We start from the raw sequence: 26368 nt of genomic DNA on the forward strand, positions 1-26368 counted from the left end.
GTCGACGATGAATGTTCAATCATCTCTCAGCGCCACTCTGCCTACCGCAAAATTCACCAACGACTGCGCTTCGCTGGATGATGTAATGCGAGTGAGTGTGAGTGAGAGCGAGAGCGAGCGCACTATTTTGGACTTTCTCTCTCTTTTACTTTTACTCGCGCGCGATCGCGATCTTAACCAGCGTCAACATTTTTCGATTTTCGCCCTGCGTCAAAACTTACAACTTTGATATTTCTCAAGTGATTAGTTTGTATTGGTGTGTGTCATTGTGTGTCTCAACCGTGTTAAGTCACACTCGCTCGCACGCTTATTTCTTTCTCTTCTTTCACCAAACTATTACTCGTCGTCGGTCGTCGCCTACCGCGAATGTCGTGAATATTTGCGCGCTCTCCTCCTTCACACGATATTCTCACTTCACTCTTTTGAGTCCAGCGAGTGAGTGTGAGCGCGAGCGATTGGCTTGGACGCGGGGTCGGCGCCGCCACATGCGTGACTGACTGACTGACTTACTTACTGACAGACGAAAGAGAAGAGGGAATGGAAAAAGAAGAAAAAACGCCTTTCGATGACGATAAAATCGGCTTCAGGTGAATCTTCCCGCGTAAGGGCTTTCGAGACTCTTTGCTTTCTTTTTCGCTCTTCAACTCTCTGTTATTGTTGAGTTGTATAATATCTCAGTTGTGTAATCGGTGATGGAACGGCAAGTTTGGCGAAAGAGATGGGCGCTGGCAATCGAGATTGATTAACTCCATTGTTAGTTTTTATCTTTTTTGTATGGTAAAAACTCTCTTATAGTTTTTCATAATTTCGTAGCCGTCCTATGGTTCTTTCATATGGCATACACGCATTCTTTAAAATTTTAGCCAATTTTTTTAGCTCAATTGAAAAATAATTTTGAAGCTTTTACTTTTAAACAAAATCTCGCCAACAATTGGTCCAATTTTCAATGGTAACAATTGAAACGAAATGTTCTGATTTTTTCCAATAAGAATAATTATTTTTAAAATCAAGTTGACTTTTGAAAAAAGATTTTTTTTTCTTATGTCTATTTTAGACGAAATATCGAGATGATATAAAAACTTGAATTAGACTAAAAATACCATAAAACCAACAACAAAAGATTCTCTTCTTCCAAATCCAGTTGAAAATCGAAAGGGAAATCCCGCAAACCCCACGAAATAGGCCACAAAGCAAAATAGTTGAAGAAAAATGCCATTCTCTTTCCATCTCCCTCCTCACACTCTCCTTTCTCACACTCTTCTTCCTCCTTCATTTTTCCACGACTCCGTCGTCGATGAGGCAATAATAGAGTCACCCTCCTCCTCCTTCCACCCAACTCTACGCGTCGAGTGGGAAAAATCGAGTGGTCGCCGACGCGATTGCGTCGCCTCCGTCGTATTATTTACAAACAACTTCACTGCCTCCTCACCCCTCACCCTCACCTCGGGTGAGTCACTTTCTCACTTTACACAGTGCGTCGTTTATCCTCACTCTTTTTCTGTAGTTTTGGAAAAGCGCTGCAATCGCCGTTCGATCGCGCGCGCCTACTTGGATCGCTCTCACCAACACCACTGGCGGCTTACTTCACCTAGTTTTGCGCGCCTCTCACTGCGGGTGAAAGGAGGAAGTGAGCGGCGAGAGCGCTCGATCTCACCCCCTCACTCCACTCTTTCCGTCGCGGTCGCGCGATCGCTTCGCTTGTCGTGAATGGCATTTATTATGAGAAGCAGTCTCGGTCGGACTCCACGGTCTATTTGTCTCTGGATTGTAGTGGTGTGGTACGAAATTTATGCTTGTTGCATAATCTCTTTCTCGTTGTGTCTCTCCTCGTGACGCGATGATGGTCGGTTTCGCTCATTTCGCTTTCGTTCCAACTTCGCTCGACCGTAACTCGTTGCTGCGGGTGATGGTGAGTGAGCGGTGAGTGGGTGGAAGGGCGTCCCCTTCTCACAGCCTACTTCTCCTCACTGCCTTCTTTTTGCACTCTCATAGACCTAGATGCCCTGCAGTCGGTTGATGCTGGAGGCAAACAATACGTGAGATTGAGAAGAAAAAGCGCCCTCGCGAACCGAACCGATGAGGAAAACTATCATGATGCCATTCACTGAGGGGTCTTTTTGTGTGTGAGTTTGTGTTGCCTTTTCTGGTTGTTTGTTCCATGCAGCGCCGTCGTCGTCGTTATTATTATTATTGTTATTATTTTTCATTTATAACGTAATAAGGGGTAGTGAGATGTTGTAATCCACGTGTACGAACGAGTTGTGCGGAAAGAGCGCTGAACATGCGAGGAGATGAACGAGATTTGGTTCGCGCGAGGGCTTTTTGCAGAGTGAGTGAGTGAGCGAGCGAGTGAGAGTTGATGGAGAGCAGCGCGGTGTGATTTATGCGCAATATCTGCAACACGTGGCATTTGTACACAAAACATGGAATGGAACATGGGGAGGTGTGAAATTGAGACAGATCGGTGTTGCCGGGCTGGTCAGTGTTGGTGGATTTTAGTGGAGTTTACATGAGAACAAAGAGATTTATTGACCGGTGAATAGACTTGCAGAAATGGGTTTAGTAAAACTTAACTGCAAGCCTTATTCAGTTTGGATATCTTTATCAGCAACTCCAAATCTGGCTTCTGAAGATTAAGGGACTCTGACTCCGACTCAGGCTTCTGGAGATTTTTCTTGAGCTCTCCTAGAAGACCCAAATCAAATAACTTACCATCGAAAAGTAGCTGACGTCGACTCAAGCTTCTGAATATGTTTAGACCCTGCTTACGACTCCGTCTAGAGTAATTTTTACATCAAATCTGACTCCAGCTTCTGAAGATTTAGTCATACCTACTCCAACTCCGGCCTCTGGAGATCTACCATCTCTGACTCACCAGGGTGGCAACTCAAATTATAGTTCCCGTTTTCACGACTTTTCCAAAAATTATAAAGCATTTCTTTACCTTAAAAAATGCTTCCAAATCAAAAACTTTCTATCAAATTTCAATTTCAACCATCGAACAAAATTCATGAATTAATTTTAAAAAATCGAGGTGTTGAAAATTACAATGAAAATAGAAACTTTAAAAAATCTCAAATACTTGAAAAAATAAAGCTTTTCGTAATTTCGACTCAGAAAGAAAATTTAAACAACCAGTATTTAAAAATTATCAAAAGTTTCAAAATGCTTAAAAATTTAAGTTTCATTTTAAAAATTACTCATCATGGACATTAAACATCTTTGTTTGAAAAAATAAATAGTAAAAATTAAAAAATAACTTATTTTTTTACAAAAATATGTTTCAATCAAACTTTCTTTTAATTTTTTTAGTAAATACATTTATTACATTTCAAAGTAATTTTATTTCGCATTAAGTCAGGTTTGTTTTTTTTATGAAAATGTCAGTTTAACAAAAATACATGGTTTAAATCGCATTTTACGCAAATTTTTAAAGACTTAAATTTAATGAAAATATTTGTAGTAACCTCAATGAAAATTTGTTAAACATACAGTAGTTGTTCGGTAACTGGGCGTTGTTCAACTGGGCTGCTTTTTAACTGGGCGCGCGATAACTGGGTTGTAGCCCAGTTAAAAATCAGACAAACGTCAAAAAACCAAACAACCCAAAATGAACGAGGGGTTCATGGATGCAAACATTATGTTCATTAAATAATATAAACTTTTTTCAAACTTTTATTTATTTTCAGTCAAAATTGAAGAAATATGAAAAGTTAGCATTTTAAATAAATTTGATTAACTTTCATTTTTTTAAATATTTCATGAGGTAAATATTTTGCATCGGTGGACCCCTCGTTATTTAGCGAGCAGCATTCGGTGATTTATCTACATTCTCAGTCCAGTTACCGAACAAGTACTTGTATTTGTTTATTTTCACAATTATTTTTATCATAATTTCAAAATGTAAAACGGTTTTTTTTTAGAATTCATTTGAAAGCTATCTTTTTTTAATAAATGAAAATCATACTTTATCTCAGGGTGGCCACCTCATGAAAAAAAGATGGTAAAAATAAAATTTTATTTTTACCGGGACAAAACCGGAAAAAAATCTGAAATTAGACTGACTAACTGGGAAAAATTTATATGTTTAGTAAAAATTCAACAATCTTCTTTTATATGATTTCAACATGTTTTTCCAATAAGATGCTTGTAAATTATTAAGGGCAAATTGCAATGGAAATATTGACATTTTTATAATTAATTCGAAATTGAAATATTTTTTTCAGATTTTAAAATGACTTTAAAATTAAGTACATAAGATATTTTGAAATAGCTGTTTGGAAAATTGTCCTTTCAAAACTTGATAAAACTTGTTAAGCAATTTAAAAAAAAATCACATTAGTATAATTTTCGTATCATTGGATCAAAATATTTTTTTAATATTCTGATATTGAAAAAATATTTTGCTTCATTTTTCGACTAAATGTTAGACGTTTTTGGGAAATTACGAATTATTATAAACATCGCATCACACCCAAATTAATTTTTACAGTCTTGAGTTTAACCTGAAAAGATGAAATTTTCAGTAATTAAAAATATCAAAAAATTATTATTTTGCACATTTCACTGGTTACACGTGAAAAAAAAAGTTCTTTATTTAGCCATTGTTTTTAGAATTCTTCACATCAATATTTCACATACTGTTTTGCCGAAATTTGTTTAATATTATATTTTTGGTATAGTTTTGCAAGGACTGTTGACATTATTTATTTATTTGTATGGACGAACTATTTAAGCAAAATGGCTGTTTTGAAGAAAAGTACTCAAAAACTTCAGCCAATCAAAAATCAAAATAAAAAAAAGTTTATTCTTAGTTGATTTACTCAGTTTAACGATCAGTTTTTTATTGTTAATGTTTGGAAGTTTTATTATTCAAAATGCAAATTATTTTTGAATAGATTTGAGCTTCAAAAAGGGCCAAAGATTAAAACATAGAAATTACAGGTTTTGGATTTTAACCAATTAAAAATAAGTAACAATTAAAATTCAATAGTCTTCTTAAAGGTTCTAAAATCCTCAAAACAAGCAAATTCAGCTTTTAAGGCCAACTTAAAATTTAAAAAAGGGTAGTGCTTGTATTAAAACTTAGGTATAACTAACTAACTAACTAAATTCAATTTGATATAGGGGGAAAACTGGGAAAAACCTGGAATTTCAAAATCGAAATCTTTTGACCACCCTGCTTTATCTACGTTTTTAACAAATTCATAAAAAATAAGGGAATGACACTTTTAAAAATATATTTGCAACAACCTGAGAAAATATTTTTCAAGCACGTTTGCTTGGAATTTCCGACTTTTCCCCGACTGTCTCAATTTTCCGACATGAGTGGCCACCCTGCCAAGTTGGTCCAACCCTGACATCGGCTACGACTCCAAAACCCTACAGTCTACCGACTCCGACTCCAACTTCAACAACAACAAGTGGTAAAGAAAGTCAACTTCAGAACTTGTCGACTTCGACTACACAGCCCTGCAAACTCAAATAAAATCTATCGTAAAAATCTACTTTTACCCGACCTGTCAAAGCTGCCCCAATTAACTGACAGCTCCCCACCCAATCGGCTGTCACTGGAGCTCGCACACGTGCCTTCAATGCATGCATGTGTGCGGTAACACACCCTCGCTCGAGAACTACTTTCACTTGCCCCAATTTCGCTCGCGTAATCGGCCGCGCCGCACACTTTCGCTTTCAAGCCGACTCTTGCCTACCCGCCCAAACCCCGCCAACAACAGTTGAAAATGTCAACAGCGCTCGCGCTCACGCGACCAACTTTCCAAAAGTAAACAGTCTCATGCGCGCGCGCACAGCATGCCATGGGCCCAGGGTCGTCGGAAACCTTCGGTTTTGGTTGGCTGACGCGAGAAATGCGGCGAAAAAGGAAATTCACCTCCAAGTCTTGAAGTTGGCCAACGGCGAGCCTCGGCAGGCCAAGAAGTTGCGTAATATTGGTGAAACCTGAACGGCAGCGCCAGCTGCGGAAGGGAAAACGATCGGCTGCGCCGATCTACGGAGCGGTCGAAACCTTCCCCGAAGCAGGTGACCCAACCGGGTTGGCCGGATATTGTTATTCAATAGGCAATATGCTATAAACAATCAAAACCGATCGCCACTCTCTAATTCCAAGCGCGCATGTGTGAGTGCGTGAGGGCGACCTTGAAAGCTCAAAGTCAACAGCACGACCACCATCGTGCGCCGCCAACTGCGATTACGTGTTGACACGTCGGTCGTGGGATCACGATCGCGATCGGACCTTGCGTGCGCGGATGTGTGAGTGCGTTTTACTTCCTGAGCTTGTTAGGTCGCCCCGCAGCTGTCACAATTTAGTGGCTGACCACTGTGGTGAGTGGCAAATTGACAGCAGGGTTGCCAAAATTGCACAACATTACTCAACCGTACCGGAAAATTCCGGTGATGAGCAAGCAGCGCTTCACGCACTTGATTAATCTGACAGCAGTGTTGCCACACCGCAAACATAGGACAATATCTTAATAACCCACGCACCTCTCCGTGGAAAAAAGTAGGTCATCGCAATCATCCAAATAGTACGTTTTCTTCGCGAGTATTTACACACTCACCGCCTGCTTATCTTATCCAACCTCCCAAAAAATACGGTGAAGAAAATCACCTCTGATAATACCACTACCTCCAGACTCCATTGAAACAACGTCGTCGTTAGGTAACAATACCCCAAGAACATAACCTCCAACGTCCGGTCCGGCCGATAGCCGGGGAAGTTGTAAATTCGCTCACGAGTGCGCGCGTTCACTTTTGTTCAGGTGAGTGATAACCGCGTGAGTGAGTGAGCGACAAACTTTCTCAAGGTGACAGCAGGCCGCGCGCGTCTGACTTGTCGACTTGGTCGACTCCAAGGTGGACCACTTAACATTCTACAACCCTCGGTCCGGGGTTCTGCGCAGGTTTCTCACCAGGTGTGAGCCGGGAAAATCCTTGCACGATTTTTTTTTTGTTTCCAGGTGATCGTCGTGTCACAACAGGAAGTTCGGACACACCGCACTTTCCACACGGTGCGCAGTGTTGCGGGTTTTCCGGCCCCCCGACTTAATTGGGGCCCCCCTTTTTTGCGCTCGTTACCGAGCCAGCGTAAATCCTTCAGCTACTAGTTGGTGTATCAGCTGTTGTAACTGCTGCCTTGTCGTTGATTAAGGTGTTCAGCATTCGTGTGTGGTAGCTGCTAATTACTTGAGGAAATAGGCACCGTTGATTAGGCTGATCTTGAGCGTTCCGGTTAGGAGGTCACCAAGGCGGTGCTAATTAGTGACAGTTTTGAGCCAGGATGATCACCTGGGGCTTGCAACTCAGTCGCACTCACCTAGAAACAGCACAAATAGTTCGTTCTTGATTGGTTAGAAATAGTTTAAGCTTCTACAGGGGTTGACGGAACTCATCTCTCACTTTAGAGCATCGGTTCATGTTCACCCTTACCAAAAATCATGATTTTTTGAGTTCCAAATCCCACTTTTCATACGATTTTTTGAGTTCAGGTACTACAACCATAAAAATGGTTATATGGGTTGAACTGAAAAATTCGTATGAAAAGTGGGATTTGGAACTCAAAAAATCATGATTTTTGGTAAGGGTGTTGAAGGAACTCATCGCTCACATGGAACATTTTGATGAGATCGACCACTCATCTCACTTAATATGATTGTTTACAAACATTGGGGCGTTTGACGTTTCATCTGTGAATGTATCAGTAAAAACTGAATGTCTTCCAAAAATCTCAAAAATCGATCATATATCTATCGTTTTACGATATCTCACAAAAGAGTTATGAGTTTTTCGTTCTCCTTTGATATTATTTTCCCTCATAAAGGTGACAAACATTCCTCCAATACCGATTTTAATCAACTCAATTCCAATTCACCTCACTTCCATCCACTAAAAATCCGAAAACCCACGTGGCCACCTCCAATTTCTACCATCGGCACGTCGCCACCTTCCTCTATCTCAAGTTCACCGCTAGTTTCACGGCCACAGTTTCCATTATCAATGGTCGTCACTTTGATATTGGTGACCAACGCCGGCCTTAATTTGAGGCGCGCGCGACACCTTCAAGTCGTCCGAAAGTACGACGACGCGTTGCGCAACCGTACAGTGCGACCTTGACGCGCAGTCATGCGTTAGAGAATTGTGAAATTTTGGCTGATAAAGAGCGCCCCTGTAATTGTAAATTTCGTTGGGTTTTTTCTTTCGAGATAGTGATAGTTTTGGGTGGAGGACTTTTACGGGGGGATTAGGACGGGTCCTTATCTTTTTGGGCAAGGTTGGGACTATCAGCGGTCACGTTACTAGAAATTCAAGGAGATTGAAAAGGGTGGTGAAATTTGGGTTATTTTAGAGTTCAGATAGTGTGTCCTAGAGAATTTATTTAGTTTGATTTTATGACCTTTTACAATCGACTAATTCTATTTGTTTTTTTCTTCTTTTGCAGGTAATTATTAAGAATCATGATACTAAACTTAAAATATTTCATAAAACGGTAAGATCTACGATTGGAAAACAGTTTCAACTACAGCAGAAAGCTGAGATAATTTTGCTCCCGAGTTGAAACTGAGAGATATCACAATCTAACCAAGAGAATAATTCTCATCGGATTCTTCTCTTTCACATAGAGCAATTATCACTGATAGCTGTGAAATGATATGAATTTGAGTTCTATTGCATTCATTTGTGAGTTACTCTTTACCTAGAGAACCTAAGGTTCTCTACTTTACCGGTATGAGAGCAGTTTTCTCTCGAGTAAATTCTGCGATCTTTTTAACTTTAACTTTCTATTTAACGCAATGAAAATAATGAAAATAATTTAATCATAATCATTTATGCATTTTTTAAGCTTGAATAAGATCCAAATTCCATTAAAAGCCAGAAATTAAAAAAAAAATTAAAAAAAAACTAGAAAATTTTACAAAATAAAAAGTTTTTTGAACATTGAAAATAAAAAATACTAAAAAAACCGATTTCTCTTTAAAATCATCAAAACAAATAGACTTCAAAAAAAAAATAAAAACTTGACAATCTTGACAAAACAACTAAACTTAAAACACTTGAAATAATAGCAAAAAATGTACATAAAACATGAAACATGAAACATGAAAAAACAGAAAAAATGAAAGCTGTGCAAAATATCAAAGTGAAATATTTTTTCAAACTTTTCTATTTTTTTATTTCAACCCCAGAAAACAACTAAAAGCACCAAACATAAAAAGAAAGAGAAATTCATCAAACACTAAAAATAAATCAAAAATAAAAAAAACAACATTATAAACAAATCATTCAACTTCAAATCTATGAAAAACCTTTGATTTTATTTTTTTTTAAATCAAAAACCTAAAAATGTAATAAATCGAAAAAGTCCAAAAACAATGGAAAAAATCAGATCAAAATTTCATAAATTTCTATAACGGCCAAAAATCTTTAAAATTTGCAAATATTTCAAAAACTTTAAAAATTTCAAAATCTCATAAAAACCCTCAAACTAAATTTAAAAAAAAAAACGGAAAACTTAAACCATCAACAAAATGTATAGCCTCAAATCCTTTTGAACTTCTCAAAATTTAAAAAATCATCAACTAAAATTTTCACAAATCATTTTGAAAAAAAAAAAATCAAAAGCTTTAAAAACTTTATCAACTTGAAATACTTTTTTAAAAACCCAGAAAACCTCTGAATACCAGAAAAACCTTTCAAACACCAAAAACTTCAACTTTAAATTGATTCAAAACTTTTAAACATCATTAAAATATAAGATTCATAAAATTATAAAAATCAGAAAAAAAAATCTTGCACAAATTACAACACAAAAAAAAGAAAAATCAAAACCTAACTATGTTTTAAAACGATGAAATATTTCAAATACTTCAACAACTTAAAAACTAAACTAAAAAACAAATTCAAAAACACTTTAGAAGTTTAAATCATCAAACAATTCATAACTTCAAATTCTTTTTCTGAAGAATTGAAAAATTCTGCAACTTCATCAATAGTCAAATCATTTAAAATCTTTACGAATAATTGAAAAACATGGGCTTTAAAAAATAAGAACCCAATTTACTTACAAAACCTAAAAAAATATTAGCCTGAAAATCTTTTTCTAAAACCTGAAAACTTCTAAAAACCTGAAAAACACCAAAAACATAAACTTCATAATTATTATAAAAAATCTAAACAAAAATGTTTCTAGCACTTGAAAATTTCATATTTGTTTCACAAAATATAAAAGAATTGAAAATACTTAAATACTTCAGTAAGGTCAAAAATATTCAAATATCATAAGGTAAAGCACATATTAGAATCGCAAAAAAATCCAAATAAATAGAAATATATATATATTCTTTTTTCAAAATCTATCTATGAAAGATTACAATGTTATTTAAATTTAAAAACATTCCCAAAAATAAAAACATTTTAAAAATATTATCTTAAAATCAAACATTTCAGAAACAAAAAGCTGAAACTTAAGAAAACCTAAAAACCAAAAAAATTCAATATAAAAAAAAGTAAAACAAAATTGATTTGCCTACTAAATTTTAAAAGTTTCGAAAACTTGTAGACCATGTAGAAACATACTTAAAAAATCATCAAATAATTATTAAACTTTTCCAATAAAAACAAACAAAAACATGCAATTATTCGAAATCTGAAAATGTTTTTGATAATTTAACCAAAATTTCAAAACATTCCAACGTCTGATTCTTAAAGGAAAATAAAACTTCAAATTTCTTCATGAATTCAAAATTAAGTCATTGAAAGCTACTAAATTTTAAAAGTTTCTGTTTCATGCTGATAAAAGTTCTAAAGCTTTTAAAACAATCAATTCTTTAAATTGATTTAAAAATTAAAACATTTTAAAAATATTATCTTAAAATCATAAATTTCAGATGCAAAAAATCTGAAACTTAAGAAAACCTAAAAATCAAAATTTTTCAAAAAGTGAAAAACATTTAAACTATTTAAAATATAAAAAAGTAAAACAAAATTGATTTGCCTACTAAATTTTAAAAGTTTCGAAAACTTGTAGACCCGGTAGAAACATATTTAAAAAATCATCAAATAATTATTAAACTTTTCCAATAAAAACAAACAAAAACATGAAAACATTCGAAATCTGAACCAATTTTAAAGCTTAGAAAATATTTTTTAATAATTTAACCAACATTTCAAAACATTCCAACGTCTGACTCTTGATGAAAAATAAAACTTCAAAATTTCTTCATGAATTAAAAATTTAGTTAGGCCGTTGCAAATATTTTTTGAAGTTTATGTCCCTCGACTCTGAAAAAAAAAGTTTAAACATTGAATTTAAGAGCCATGGTTTCAACATTTGAATGAACAAAGTGTTTAAAAATGCATTTTACACCTGCCCAGTTGTTTTGCAATCATTAGTTTCCAAAATACCTAAGTATTGACGAAAATTTATTTTTTTGCAAAAAAAAGTTTTTGCGGTGCTGTACATTGGAATTTCATAAAAAATCAAAATACTTATTAACTTATTAAATATGATTATAAATGCAGAAAAATGCGTTTTAGATTGTTTGAAGTTGATTTGACTTCTATTTTCATTAAAATTTTGAAGGTTTTAAAAAAATAATTTGCCCCCTGATTTTTCGGACTAATTTTGAAGCGACATAAACTTTGAAACATAATTGCAACGGCCTTATTGAAAGCTACTAAATTTTAAAAGTTTCCGTTTTATGCTGATAAAAGTTCTAAAGCTTTTAGAACAATCAATTCTTAAAATTGATTTAGAAAAAAAGTAAAAAACATGAAAAAAATTAATAACAAAAAAAATAAAAATTGGATTTTTTTTTCAATATATTTCAGTATTAGGACCAGTGTTGCAAATGAGTGATACAAAAGCTATCAATTGATTATCTCTGCACCAAAAATATCCGAGAGTATGGCGGTCGTCACTATAGCTTGCGAGATCTCTTCACGTGATTACGTGATTCCCAGCGATAGCATTCTCTCTCTATCACTCCTCCCCTTTTCCTCGACTATACGCTCTCACCGCTGAGTCTCTCAATCTCTCCGAAAACTGCAAAAAGAGAACGCGAGATGGCGATTAGGAGCAGACCACGCATGACGTCCCGTTAAACTGCGTTTGCGAAATTGGTTTTGTGGCGGCTTTTGTGGTTAAACGCTGTTGCGGTAGGATGATCGTGGAAGCGGGAATGAGAGAAAAAAGGAAAATGTCAATCGCGAGTGTGCAAACACGAAAACGTGTTCGGCTATGTTCGGCGCTGAGAATTTCAATAAGGAGAGAAGAGCAGTTGTATTTGAGGCATGAATATTCAGGCGGGATAATTGTAGTTGCTGAGAGCTGATATTTTGATATTTTAACAACCCTGATTAGGACAAATTCTACATACTGGCAGGTTAAGCACTTGTTCCCATCTCAATCCAATTTGCTGATATTTTAACAACTAATTTTGTAACACTATTGATAAAAAATTGCTTCCAAACTTTCTATAGAGCTATTTATTACTCGATTTCAGTAGAAAGCGCTTTTATGAACTGTAATTGAACGGCAAAGTGTTGATATGTCAACATTAGAGGCACGATGGAGTTAGATGCTGTTCCCCTATCAAAACATTTAAAAATTTCAATATTTGATTCCTGATTTTTTTATTATTCTCAAGAAATTTATTAAAACTAAAATTTTTTTATGTCTCAAAATTATATATTATTATTTTTTATGTAAACACCATATACATACAAACTTCACATTTACTTCACTTAGAGATAAAAAAAAACATAGTATTTTTTTTAAGATCCTATGTTTTTTCGATCACTACAATAACTTCATTAGCGTCTCCAACCTCCAAACTTCATCAAGGCCCTCAGCTCGGAGCTCCTCTCGGAAACTTGGATCTAATCAATCCCACGCGACCAATCATCCGAGTTTCATCACCACAGCGTCTAAGAGAGGTTGATTAGCTCCGCACAATCTCCTTGGAGCATTCGGTCCGCCATCACACTTTTTCCCGCGCAATTCTCCATGTGAGGGCCGTTTGCCTTGGCGCAAGGGAATAACTCAATTAAGCGAACCGCCTCGATTGGAAAGGGCCGCGACATCGCGCGATGATGATCTAAACCAAGCAAGAACAAAGTGACTTGGGGGGTTTCGCAAGTTCTAATGATGGCTGCTGGTAGCTGCAGCTACCACAAGTTCCGAAATAGTAACAACAACTCACCTCTTTTTCTGCGGTACAAAGTGAGAAATCGGATTAAACAATCTCGTGGGTGCCAATAATGACGGCGATTATGTCCCGCTTGATGACTATGATAAAGCGCGCAAAAAAAAAATCAATTCAATCTACCAGAAGTTTGAGGGAGGAGGAGGGGCAGGAGGTTCTGACAGAATCGACATCGAGTCCCAGCGATACAGCAAAACACAGTCAGATATATATAATTGAACATCACAGGCGAGCACAGGCGTGTTTGAGGGTAGGCACGATTTTGACGAATGCAGCCGTGCACGTTCACTTGTTTGTAAGAACACAGAATCGTACACTTGGAATGACTTGCGAACACTCGGAGATTGCCAATCAGAATAATGCTCAGAACACATTCACCGCACGGTGGTATGTCATTGTTTCGAAAAAGGTTAATTTACTTCGCCGTAGCGATCTGGTGAGATTGATTATCTCGCCGAGATTCACGGTTGTGATTGAAAATTTGAAATTTCCTTGTTCTAGGAGGTACTTAGCCTAAGAAGCCACTGAGTGAGCGAACTTCATCACGAGGAAACTTCATCGTGAGAAAACTTCATCACGAATGAACGTCGTCGTGAGCAAATATCATCACGAGTGAACATCACCGCGAGCAAACTTCATCACAAGTGAACATCATCGTGAGCAAACTTCATCACGAGTGAACATCATCACAAATATACTTCATCCTGAGCAAAACTCGTCAAAATTCGTTCGTGATCGAGAATTCTCACATCAATCGATTTTAAATCACTAACGATTGACTCCTCTGAAATTCACTCAGCGAGTACTCATTTTACGCAACACCCTCATCACGCGGCCCTGAGGTTACAAAATTTCCCCTCAATTAATATAACGCCACACCCGCGCTCCGCGGGTACATTGTTTACTTATCTAAGATATGCCTCCCGGCCCAAGATTGTGTGAGCACGTCGCGGTGAAATTGGCGCGTCGAAATTTCTACAAATTCACCTTTTTTTCAGGGGGCTCCACCTGATAAGGAAAATTTCGTCGCCCGTCGACGTAAAAAAAATGAGATTGGCTGAATTTAGCGACCTTTCTTTCGATTGAGTTTTTTTTTTCGCAAGTGGGGATTGCCTCGTGTAGACTATGTTATCTTGACTTGCTGTTTTAGGCGGTGGGTTTAATTTGATGAATTGATTTTGGGCGATTAATCCGTATCGCGCGCGAGAGAGTGAATTTTGGCCTTGGAAGAGTGTGAAATTTGATATTTATTTAAGACTGTTATTTTGAATTTTTAAGCCATCGAAACAAAACAAGATATTGATAAGAGCTGACATCCAAACTATGACACTCATTGTAAGAATATTCATCATCAAAAAAGAACTGTCTGAGAGAAAAATTCTATAAAAATCGAAACACTATTGCGCGCTTTTTTTTATTTGAGGATAAAATTTCGGTCTTCGGTGTCCACCTTGTTTTATATAATCTATATTACTTGCAAAACGCCTATGTTTATAAAAAATGTGAAAATTCTCGATTTTTCTCTTACAAAAAACTTCCAGAAATCGATTATCGTGATAATTTTCGTGGTTGCATAAAACAATGATCTATAATACATCCTTTTTTCAACAAAAAGAAATAATATGTTTGTTTTCTTTTTCAAAACTATCGCGAACAAGTTAAATCATGAGCAAATCATCAGCGACTACAATTATAGTATTCGAAATCTCATCTGACAACTTTCACCAACTTTTCTTCTTCGTGAAATTCTCAGCAATAATAATTGCCAGTCTCTATCTCGTATTTACACAATCCCATGGGACACTATCTTTTTCTCTCTCGTTCCCGCATTCATTCCCACAATCATTCTCTCTCAACAGAGTTTAGCCGGTTCCAAATTCTCCTTTCGTGTTATTGCGGTTGTCTGAGAGAACTGAAGAATCTTCGGCGAGAGTTCGTAAACGATGAAAAGAGAAGAAGTGCTAGAAAGAGATAGCTCATGCTGACAATCACCGTGAATAAGAAGAGAACTCACAATCCAAATAGACGGTCGCTGATATTTTTGTGCAGGAATCATCAAATGATAGTTTTTTCTATCACTTATTTACAACCCGAGCAGACGGAAATAACTTGGGAATAACCTTTTTTGATATTTGAAAATACTACGCCAATAACATTTTAGGTTATTTATAACACAATTTGTTATTCGTCGTTATTTTTTTTTGTTATTGGATTGTTATTGTAATAACAGACTAATAACATTTTTAGTTATTCTTCGAACAAATCTTTGTTATTATTTTTTGTTATTTTAACAACTAATCCGATCATCCCAATGACAGTTGGAGGTATTCTTCCATAACAAAAAATGTTATTCCAAAGTTGTTTTGGCTTTCAATCAATATAAAACCAATAACATATTTTGTTATGATAACATAAACTGTTATTAAACCCTTATGCAAACATGGATTTTTCAAGAAGATTCCATAACACTTTTTGTTATTTTAACAGTATTTGTTATTGTAATGGTATGAATTTTGTTATTACCGTCTGCCCGGGAACACTGTTGATGAGTGATGATCATGGATGATGGATTTTCATAAATTAACTATGAAATTCTTACGATCATGAAAAAAATTAAAAAAATACACGCATTTTTTACAAAAAAAAAGTGATTGATGTTAGGCGTCATCCATAAAGTACGTCACGCTCTAGGGGGGGAGGGGGGGTTATCGCAAGCGTGACAATGTGTGACAAGGGGGAGAGGGGGGGTTTGTGAGACCGTGACGTCACGCTAGGCTATTTCCTGAATACTGAAAATTCAGTCAAAGAATATATCTGAAAATATTTTTTTTATAAAATTTACTCATAAATCAAACACGACACAAGGCTTTAAGAAACAGAGTTTTCGATGATAGATTTAATATGCTTATATCATCAGATTTTCAAAAAAATGTTGGTGGCTATTTCTATCACTACAACATTCAACAAAATAAAAATCTAAACACAACCTGTAAAATTAAAAACTTTCTCGATTTTACTCCGAATTTATAAATAATTCTATTTATAAATCATGTTATAATTATTCAAAAATCAATATGAAGGGGGTCAACAGAATGTGACGTACTTTTCAAAGGGGGGTTGGAGCCAGCGTGACAAAGTGTGACATAGGGGGGAGGGGGGGTTAATTTTGGCCAATTTTAGCGTGACATACTTTATGGATGACGCCTTACTGTGAAAACTTAAGAGACAATTTCGCTATGGCACAAATTTGACAGCTGATCATATAAAATTGATATCGAAATGTTTAAAAATCATTATTCTGCGAATAGTTGGATTGATTGTTCGATCAAGTTGGTGTCTTTAGAAAATATAAAACAATTGAATAAAACCTGTTTTTACAGATTTCAAACTATAGTCAGTCATGCATCAAATTGCATTCTTCTCCCCAACAGGTGTTTGGCAACACGTCAAGTTCGGGAATAATTAAAAGAAAATACCCCCGTTGTTGCCATGACACTCTCCCATCAGACAGATCATACAAAAAAAAAAAAAGAAGACGATAAGTCTGGTCATCGGGGGCCTCGCGCAACAATAATTAGTCAACCTGTCAGGCGGACACTTTTCACGCACCATCAACGCTTAATCAAAACAAACGGTGCGCGGCCAAACATCACTCTCCTTCGCTGAGAATGGAGTCCCGCGGTCGATTGTTTCGCCCTCAGAGAGAGAAGGAGAAGGAGCAGGGGGGTACCTCAGATGGTAATTTATTAACGTAACGATGACAGTGGACAGGGCCTACTGCAATGCAACGCTTCAAAACGGGTTTATGATGTATTTTCTCCGCGCGCGGCCCCGAAACAGCTGACGCGTTGGCCAGGGGACCAGGAAAAGAAAACAAATTCAGGTTAAAGATGTCGAGGCAATTTCTCGCCGGGACCTGACACAAACGCCGATGTAGCCGCTCCGCGGCTGGGCCCACCGAAATTCATCAGGAATAATAATTTATAATTAAATCATTTATTTTTGCTTAAATTTTGTCCACTGCAAGTGTTGCCTTCAAAGTGGTGCCTCGACCGACTGCTTGATGCCAGCGAGTAGAATAAATCACCGCCAAATCACGACTTTTCTCCGCGCAGTGAAATGAGAATGACACGGACCAGGGGATTTGTACGTGGACAATTTATGATTTTAATTTTAATTATTAATATAATGGGGTGAGAGTCTTGTTCTTTGGGGCAGACTGCATCTGCGTCTCAAGGGATTACGAAATTGTGCAATGGTTTTGTGCTGGCTCTTTTTGACGTTGTAAAGGGTTGCACCGAAAAAGAAGGAAAAACGAAAGAAAGAAGAAGTGGCAACGAAAATGCATTCCAAGTGTGTACTAGAAATTTGGCCAGGGGGCGTTGAGGGGGGGAGTGATGTGCACCCGGAGGGTTTACGGCTCGTTATAACACCATATCTTATCTTGACGCACCGAATCGAGGAGGGAGTTAACCTTCTATTGATTCAAATAAACAATTTATGAAATAAACGTATTTTAAAAACTTAATGTCATTCATTCATACGTATTTTTTGTGTCGTTGTCGCGGAAATAAAAACAACAGTTTCGCAGCGGAATTGCGAAATAGTAGTTTATGCAACAAGTTGCAAAAAGAGGATTTTTTCAGCACGAGTCGTACATTTATCCAACGAGGTTCACCGAGTTGGATAAATACGAAGAGTGCTGAAAAAATCAAGTTTTGCAACGAGTTCCATACAACATTTTTTGCAATTCCGAAAAACACCCATTAAGTGAAATTTTATGTCAAATTTTCATGTTTTTTTTTCAATAAATCGTTTGAATCAAAAAAATGTTGAAAAGTGTTACTTTCCAAAACAAGTGCTGAAAAGTTCAACTTTTCAGCACCCATTTTAGTGCTGAAAAGTAGAACTTTTCAGCATTTATTTTGAAAAGTGTTGCTATTCGATTCTGTTATTTTTGGTACAGAAAAGTAAGCTATTTCGTCGTTCAAGAATGACAGGAAAAGTAAGTAGTTTTACGACGGAATTGCGAAAAGTATTTTTTTGCAATTCCGTCGTGAAACCACTTACTTTTCCTGTCATTCTTGAACGACGAAATAGCCTACTTTTCTGTACCAAAAATAACAGAATCGAATAGCAACACTTTTCAAAATAAATGCTGAAAAGTTCTACTTTTCAGCACTCAAATGGGTGCTGAAAAGTTGAACTTTTCAGCACTTGTTTCGAAAAGTAACACTTTTCAACATTTTTTTATTTAAGCGATTTATTGACAAAATACATGAAAATTTGACATAAAATTTCACTCAGTGTGTGTTTTTTGGAATTGCAAAAAAATGTTGTATGGAACTCGCTGCAAAACTGGATTTTTTCAGCACTCTTCGTATTTATCCAACTCGGTGAACCTCATTGGATAAATGTACGACTCGTGCTGAAAAAATCCTCTTTTTGCAACTTGTTGCATAAATTACTATTTTGCAATTCCGTCGTAAAACGACTTACTTTTCCTGTCATTTTTGAAAGATGAAAAAGCCTACTTTGCTGTACCAAAAATAACAGAAACGAATAGCAACACTTTTCAAACTCATTGCTGAAAAGTTCAACTTTTCAGCACTGAAATGGATGCACTTGTTTCGAAAAGTAACACTTTTCAACTTTTTTTTATTCAAACGATTTATTGACAAAATACATGAAAATTTGACTTATAATTTCACTCAATGGGTGTTTTTCGGAATTGCAAACAATGTTATATGGAACTCGTTGCAAAACATGATTTTTTCAGCACTCGTCGTATTTATCCAACTCGGTGAACCTCGTTGTACGACTCGCACTGAAAAAATTTTCTTTTTGCAACTTGTTGCTCAAACGACTATTTTAGCATCCATCAGAGTGTTGAAAAGTTTAACTTTTCAGCACTTGCATTGAAAGTAATACTTTTCAGCACTTGTTTTGAAAATAAGACATAAAATATGCACCCATTCCCAGATGTAGTATTTGGTATAAACATATTATTTTTTATTCAAAAAGCTATACTGTTTGCAAAATTAAAATTTATTTTTTACTTTTTACCCAGAACCTTTTTCATTCAGGAAAAAAATTTGAATCTGAAATAATGAAAATTTTTGAAAATCCATTTTTGGTTGCACAGCTGAATTTGCATCTAAAAATTAATTTAGAAAAACTTGTTTGACCATATTTTCGATTCTTAACTCGACGCGAAAAACGCCTTTTTATTCTTTTTAAAAAATATCTTAAAAAACATGTTTAGAAAATTCAACATTTAGTGATAACAAGTGCAATAAAAAATCGGCTCATTTTTTTCTGAATATTTTAGCAATAGCTTTCAACTTTGCTTAAGACAACAAATCAATTAGAAAATTTCTTCCCTCGCTACATTTTCCGAAAATTCACGTACCCATTTTGTATGTAATATTGTTTTTAAAGCACATTTAAGTCATTATTTATTAATTTTCAAATATTCTTTGAAACAATTTCTGATTCTTTTGCTGAATTTTTTTGGGCTAGAAATTTAATCACTTTGTTGTGTTTTTACTTAAACTTTGTGGTGAAGAAAATTCAATTGGGGTTTTACACGCAAATACAGAATGAGCTGAGGGTTACAACCGTACCGTTACGAGATTTTTTACAGGATAGTCAATGAGAGCGGGGTACAAAAGGGGGGTGTTGGAAATGTTTAATTTTTCATTTCACTCTCATTTGCACACACTCATACACGCACACGCACATGCCCGTTCAACTCTAGCGTGGAACTGGACCACTTCTGGGCTGGGAAGATGAAGTGGGTTGTGTGCAAGTCTACGAGTGAGAGAGAGAGGAGAGAGGGCAAGTGCAACGTTGTGGTGCATCTCTGCACTGAGGGAACCTGTCTTGGTGCACTTTGGCAAACACAAACGTGGCTTTGCCGTTTTTTTCCGGCAGATTTTTTTTATTCCTCCCAAACAACAAACGTTCGGGTACGATCTTTGAGGGAAGAGAGAGGGAGACAAAGTAAAGAAGAAAAAAATGGTAACGAGAGTGTTATGTCAGAGAGCGCGCGTTCGTTTGGGTGTGAATTTTCGTAATAGGGGAACAGCATCTAATTCCAGCGTGCCTCTAATGTTGGCAGGTCAGAACTTTGACATTCAATTAAAGCGAATTAAAAGCGTTTTCAATTTAACTCGAGTGATAAATAGCTCAATAAAAAGTGAGCAAGGAAGTTTCTATCAAAAGTTTTGCGAAATTAGTTGTTTAAATAGGGAAAATCAGCAAATTGGATGGAGTTAGGAGCGAGTGCTTAACCTGCCAAACATACGAGAATTTCCCCTAATTAAGGCCTTTGTTTTCCTTTTGCTTGCAAAACATGGGCACTTACTTGCAGTTTGCGACTGCACTTGCCCGTGTATGAATGGAGTTTTGTATACATTTGGAGAGGAAGCCAAGAGAGGGAGGGCGTGATGCTGGTGCAATGTTTGTGCAATGATTTGTAAAAAAGTGGGTGAGATTTGGCTAGGGGATGCTGGCAGACTATGGAACGAAGGGAGAAGAATTGGTGACAGGTGTTGGAAATTGCAATTTTAGCTTGTTAGGAGATTTTTGAGTAAAATTTTTAGTTGGTAAAAGTTGAAATTATTTTTTTATTTTAAACGGTTTGTTGTTGTATGTCTAGGACAGTTGACAATCCAAGCAAAATTATTTGAAAAAATGAGTCGGGGAAAAACAGTATTTTCTTTTGTTCAGGACATTAAAAAGGAGGAAAAAGAGAGTTGCTCTCTTGCTCACTGTCTTATCTAAAGTCCTTTGTTTGGTAATAATTTGAGATGAATCTCTTTTACATCGATTCAAATTGGAAGCACCATGCGTCTCCATCAAATCATCGTTTTATTACTACTAGTTATGTTTTCATACCATTCCAAATCCAATCCCACGTGGAAACAGTCACAGCCAAAGCTAAATGTCCCCCATGATTCGGGCTGGGTGGAATTGTTATGTTTGAAAATTTCACGGTCAAACCGCTTTCGAAAGTTGATTTCACTCTCTATAGAGCCGCACCAAACACAAAACAGACAAGGGCCCTGCGAGCGGGCGCGCGTTCTATGCTGCTACTAGTTATTGTACTAAAAACCTTCGACTTTGTCGTCGTCGCCGCCGGCCTAGTTGGTACGCACTATCTTTCTATCGCTGACTGGTGTGGTTAGGGGGAAGTTGCTTCAAGTGGTTTTTGAGGAGGGGAAAAGGGAGGTAGGACAAGGCCATCGACGCTGTCTCTCTCTCTCTCTCTCTCTCTCTCTAAGGGCGACCAAAAACAAGACCGATAGTAGTGGTTTCGCGAGTATTGGTTGATAGCGCGAGTTTTAGTACAATGGTCAAATTGGAAAACAAACAACAAGCTGTATTGTCGGTAAACATCGTGGTATTTGTTTGTGCAAGTCAAGGCAGCTTGATTTTGTGGGGGTGGGAACTTGTTTATTTCTTTCTTCTGATTTTAGTACAACGCTGCAAATTGGTTGAACTAGTAGATTTGGAAGAAATTTTCAACAATTGCGAAATACAACATGGTCACGTTTTACACCTTGAAGAAACTCATAAATCCTCATGGTTATGCGGCAGAAGAGATAATTAGAACAATCTCAACCTTTCTCTTATCTAGTTTTAGTACAACAAACTCACAGCGGCACGTGAAGTGTCGCTGACAACTTTTTTGATAAAAAGAAATGGAACCAAATTTCGCAAGCTGTTTGCACTGTCGTATCCAAATCTTACGCGGTAATCACTGAGTAAATACACCGAATTAAACGTGGCTTGATAAGCTGGGGAGGTGTAAATTTCGGGAATTTCCAGAAGATTTTTATTGTACTACTTTTGCTTACATTAGATTGCTGGAATGTGTTATGGCACACGGAGATGCGTCACTAAACATTGAACTGTCACTCTGCCATAAAAAAAAGTGTTCAAACCCTAAATTTTGTTTTTATAATACAAGCAAGGTCAGCGCACTAAATGTTGCTATAAAAACACCATTATGGCAATTTGACAGCTTTGCTGGAAAACCCGCGGTTGCAGCGCCAAAAAACTGGCGCAAAGTAAAAGCCCGGTGAAATGAGTGCATCAAAAGTAAATCGCGAAAGCAAAACAACAACAATCCGCTCATGAAGTAATTACCATCGCGAAATTACCTCATATTCTGCGCCGCACAGTCAACGACCATCCATCAGTCAGGTAAACATTCCAACAAGCTACTGCCGACGACCGCCGCAGCCGATTGCGCGCACCTTTCATTAGTGTGAAATGTGGCCTAACCAGACGAGCTGGAAATTTTTAATAAAGAGATTGTTTATAAATAAACGGTGGCGCTGGGAAAATTGCTCAATTTGAGGGTGGGCTTCGCGATAAGCGATACCTGAACAGCTGCTATAAAAATTTTAGATTAATTTTTCAATCAGAAGTTTAGGGAACTGTCAATTTGTCAAGTTGCTATAAAGTTGCTCAAATGTCATTCACGGTTCCGCCATTATGGCACTTTGACAGTTCAATTAAATTCCAACCTGTTCTCGTGCAACTTCTCACGAATCGCCTTTCAACAGCTAATTCCCTACAAAGTAAGTGGCAAATTCTCATGCCAAATCAGCTGAAAGTTCACTCCGAATCGGCTGGTGTGAGAACGGGTGAGTGACAGTCGAGAGACAAGACCGACTCTTGAAACTATTTTCCAACTACTTTTTTTTCTTCTTCATTGGCAAACACCGTCCAAGTGGAAACTGACGAAAAGAATTTGCCACGAGACACAGAGAGAGAGAGGCGACCAAGACAGGGCAATCGACCTAAATTTCGTTTGAAATCGACTTGAAAACTAGTTGGAAAGAGATGGCAAGCATAAATATAGAATTGTGCGCTCTTCTTCTTCACTATTTTATAGCAGCAGTAACTAAAGCGTGTCTAATAATGTGGCGGCCTGCCGCCGCCACCGCCGATGATGATATACGGGCCCTGTGATGATGTGCTGATTTCTGAACTAGAATTTATTAGGTGGGTGTGGCGCCCCCTTGCGTGGATTGCTTTCCGATTTGACGTTCTGGCGAGGGCTGTGTTGAAAGTGAAATCGAGATGTTGACAGATGTTGCGAAGAATTGGGAACGGGTAGCTGTCACTGTACCATAATGGGAGATGACAAGAGGTTCGATTATGGAACTTTGACAGCCCGTTGTTGTCTAGTTTTTATAGCAAAAGCATTCAAATCTTCCAAAATCTCACAAGAAGATTTGTTGTAGCATTCACCATTATAGCTACTTGACAGTTTATCAAAGCTCTTTCAAATGCAAGCAGATTTTGAATCGGCATGTGCCAGCTGATGAAAAATTTACAAATTATTCTCTATGTCATATTTTCTGAAATCTACACAATTACAAATGTTACGTTTAAAGCTGTCACTTTGCGTTAAAGATATTAAACAAAAGTCACCATTATGGCACTTTGACAGTTTGACGGTTTGTGAAAATTTCATTTAAAAAATCAAAACAAAGGAATTTTATAGCATCCGCCATTATGGCTCTCTGACAGTTCACAAATCTTGAAAACTTTCAGATTTCAAATCGGCACGTGCCACCTGATGAAGGCCTTTCAGATCAACCTTCGCCGGATTACACGTGCCAAGGGATTTGTTTTCGCCGTCCAAATTTACCACAATGACTGGACAAAATCTACACAAGTGTCATTCGAAAAACAACAAAAAAAATCGAAAGGGGGATTTTCGTCGCAACTTCTATTTGCAAAGCTGGCGTTCCCACCCTTGAAGGCGACGAAATTTGTCTGCCAATCTCGTTCAAACAGGATCGCGCTGTTTTGACAGGTGCGTCAATTTTTATAGCGCGTCTCAAAATTAAAAACACTTTCTCTACCTGTGCGTATGACGGGAACAAACACGGGGTTTGTGCGGAGGGACCTATCAAGGAAATACAACTGGTGGCACGATTGGCCAAACAATGACAGAGCGGAAAAAAATGGTGGCGCGTGGAAAATTACGCAATTTTTATTATCTTGAAGCCGTTTCGAGCACGGCCAGGACTCATCCAGGAAATCGTCGTAAAAAATGTCGCAATTCTTGCACGCACTTGTCCCCAACTCACGCATGTCCTATCGAAAGTGGGTGATAGCTGCTTCTTGTGGATTGTTTACATAACATGGAATTTTTATGGCAGTTTGACAGGTTTGCAAATGTCCGTTTTGTTTGTCAACAAACAATTGCTATAAAACTTATCGTTTATCCGTCAAACAAATTGAGGTGAGAGTGCCCGTATCGAAAACACGTGTTTTCGCAACGCATTCCAGGGGCTTGGCAATCGCACGCGCCGCGTGCAACGTTCGCAACCGGGTTGCGATTAATTACGCGTGTTGTACTCGGTCGACAACAAACAAGCAAACGTAAATAAACAAAACGGTCAGTTGTGCACGTTCCGGGTGACGTTTTTTTTTCGAAGGTCGCTTCCAAATCAATCGAGTTGCTCCGCGCTCGCAAGGTTGTCTTGGCATTCAACTGTCAAATTTAATTAGAAGCGGGGTTTGTTCGCACAATCAAAAAACCATAACCTCAAAAGCGGACCCAACAATGGGTCGAAAAAGTCCATTTTCCCTCTAATAGTTTGCCATTAAACGAATTGACGCCGCCGCTGGGCGGCGGGAAAACCTCCGGTTCGAAGATTAACTGCCCATATCTAACGTAAAACGAGCAAAACTCGTTTGCACGACGAGCTGCGCTGACCGAAATTACATAACCTCTCTCGATCTTCTGAAACGTTCGCTGCTGCAATGTAGCGCTAGCGCGCTCTGTGAAGCGTTTTTCATGATCCAATTGTCATTCTTCCAAGCACTACGCCGAGCACTATAATAGGCTATAGAGCTGCGGACTGATGGCAGCACTCCCTCTCTCTCTTCCTTTCCCGGGACAGCTGGCAGCACTTGAATCTCGCGTAGATAGTCTTTTATTTGGTTATTGTCATCTCTCGAAACAATAAAACAAAAGATTTTACTATTATTGTTATTAGAGATACCTCTTTGCTGGGAGATGCTTCCCGCTCACTCGCACTCACTTGAGCGGCACTCAAACGAAAGAGAAAACGACATAACCTAGAACGTTGGGTTGATGCTGCACCGAGAGATGAGAACTATCACCGCACCCTTTTACGGTCCAATAGGTACGAATAATCGAAATTTTCCAGGCAAATTAGCCCCAATCCAATACGGCGGCGGGGACCGTGCGCTGGAATGTGGGATTAGCTACCTAGATTTGCGCAATTCAACAGACTTTGTATCGAACCACGTTTGCTGATTGGTATCGGGTTGAACTAGATAGAGAATGTGCCATTTTGGGTCGAAATTGCATTGTTTATGGGCGTCCAGATGGCTGCGTCTCCATTGAAATGTGTAATATCGTTTTTCTGTCAAAATCATTATTGTTTGTCCATTTTAAGTAAACGATATGATTATAAAAGGGGATCTGGACAAAACTTATCGTTTATCTGTCTTATTGATATTCTAGTTTCTAACTTGTGTTTTTTTTTCTCGTCTAACTTGATCTTACTACAAAAAATGTGAAAGTGACAACGAAATCTGACTCATCGCGCCGCACAGCCCGATCACCTTCAGCGATGCCAAACGCTCCCATGTTTTGCGCTCTCATCAGAACAAATAAATCATAACGACGAATGGATGCACCCAGCATGGCTAACCTTGCGCGCGATCCCTTGACAGTTAAACGATAAAAAATGCGCTGTGCGCGTCAGTTCACGTTCTCGAGAACCGTTCGGAAATTAATGTTGCCTGACACATCTGGCGTCGGCGCGCGGGGTTTGTGAGAGTGATTTCTCCAAGGACAACACACCCGTTCCGCGCCGCCATCTTGTTCGGTAGAGATCATAATAACAATAATTGCACCTCTCTTTGGAGTGCCATCCAAGCAGGCTAAAGTCGTGCCGCCGCCGCTTGCTTTGATTGGCGCGGAAATTGATTCTTCCTGATGAAATAATTAGCTGGCAGCACTGCGTCAACTGACAGCTTCTTCTCGCAACGCCACGTGGGAAACATTGTGACACTTTGTGGGTCCATTGTGTGGGGTTGACACCTGATCCGATTGGAGGAGGACCCCCCTGTTTAGGAAACGT

At 37.7% G+C, this 26368-nt stretch overlaps 1 protein-coding gene across 4 annotated transcripts in view; it reads left to right on the top strand.

Annotated features, from left to right (window-relative positions):
* LOC6049568 (transcription factor Ken 2) overlaps positions 1 to 26368 on the top strand; it is a 79849-nt gene that overhangs the window by 13197 nt on the left and 40284 nt on the right. The window lies entirely within an intron of this gene.

This window comes from Culex quinquefasciatus, chromosome 2 (assembly GCF_015732765.1).
Source record: "Culex quinquefasciatus strain JHB chromosome 2, VPISU_Cqui_1.0_pri_paternal, whole genome shotgun sequence".
NCBI lineage: Eukaryota > Metazoa > Arthropoda > Insecta > Diptera > Culicidae > Culex > Culex quinquefasciatus.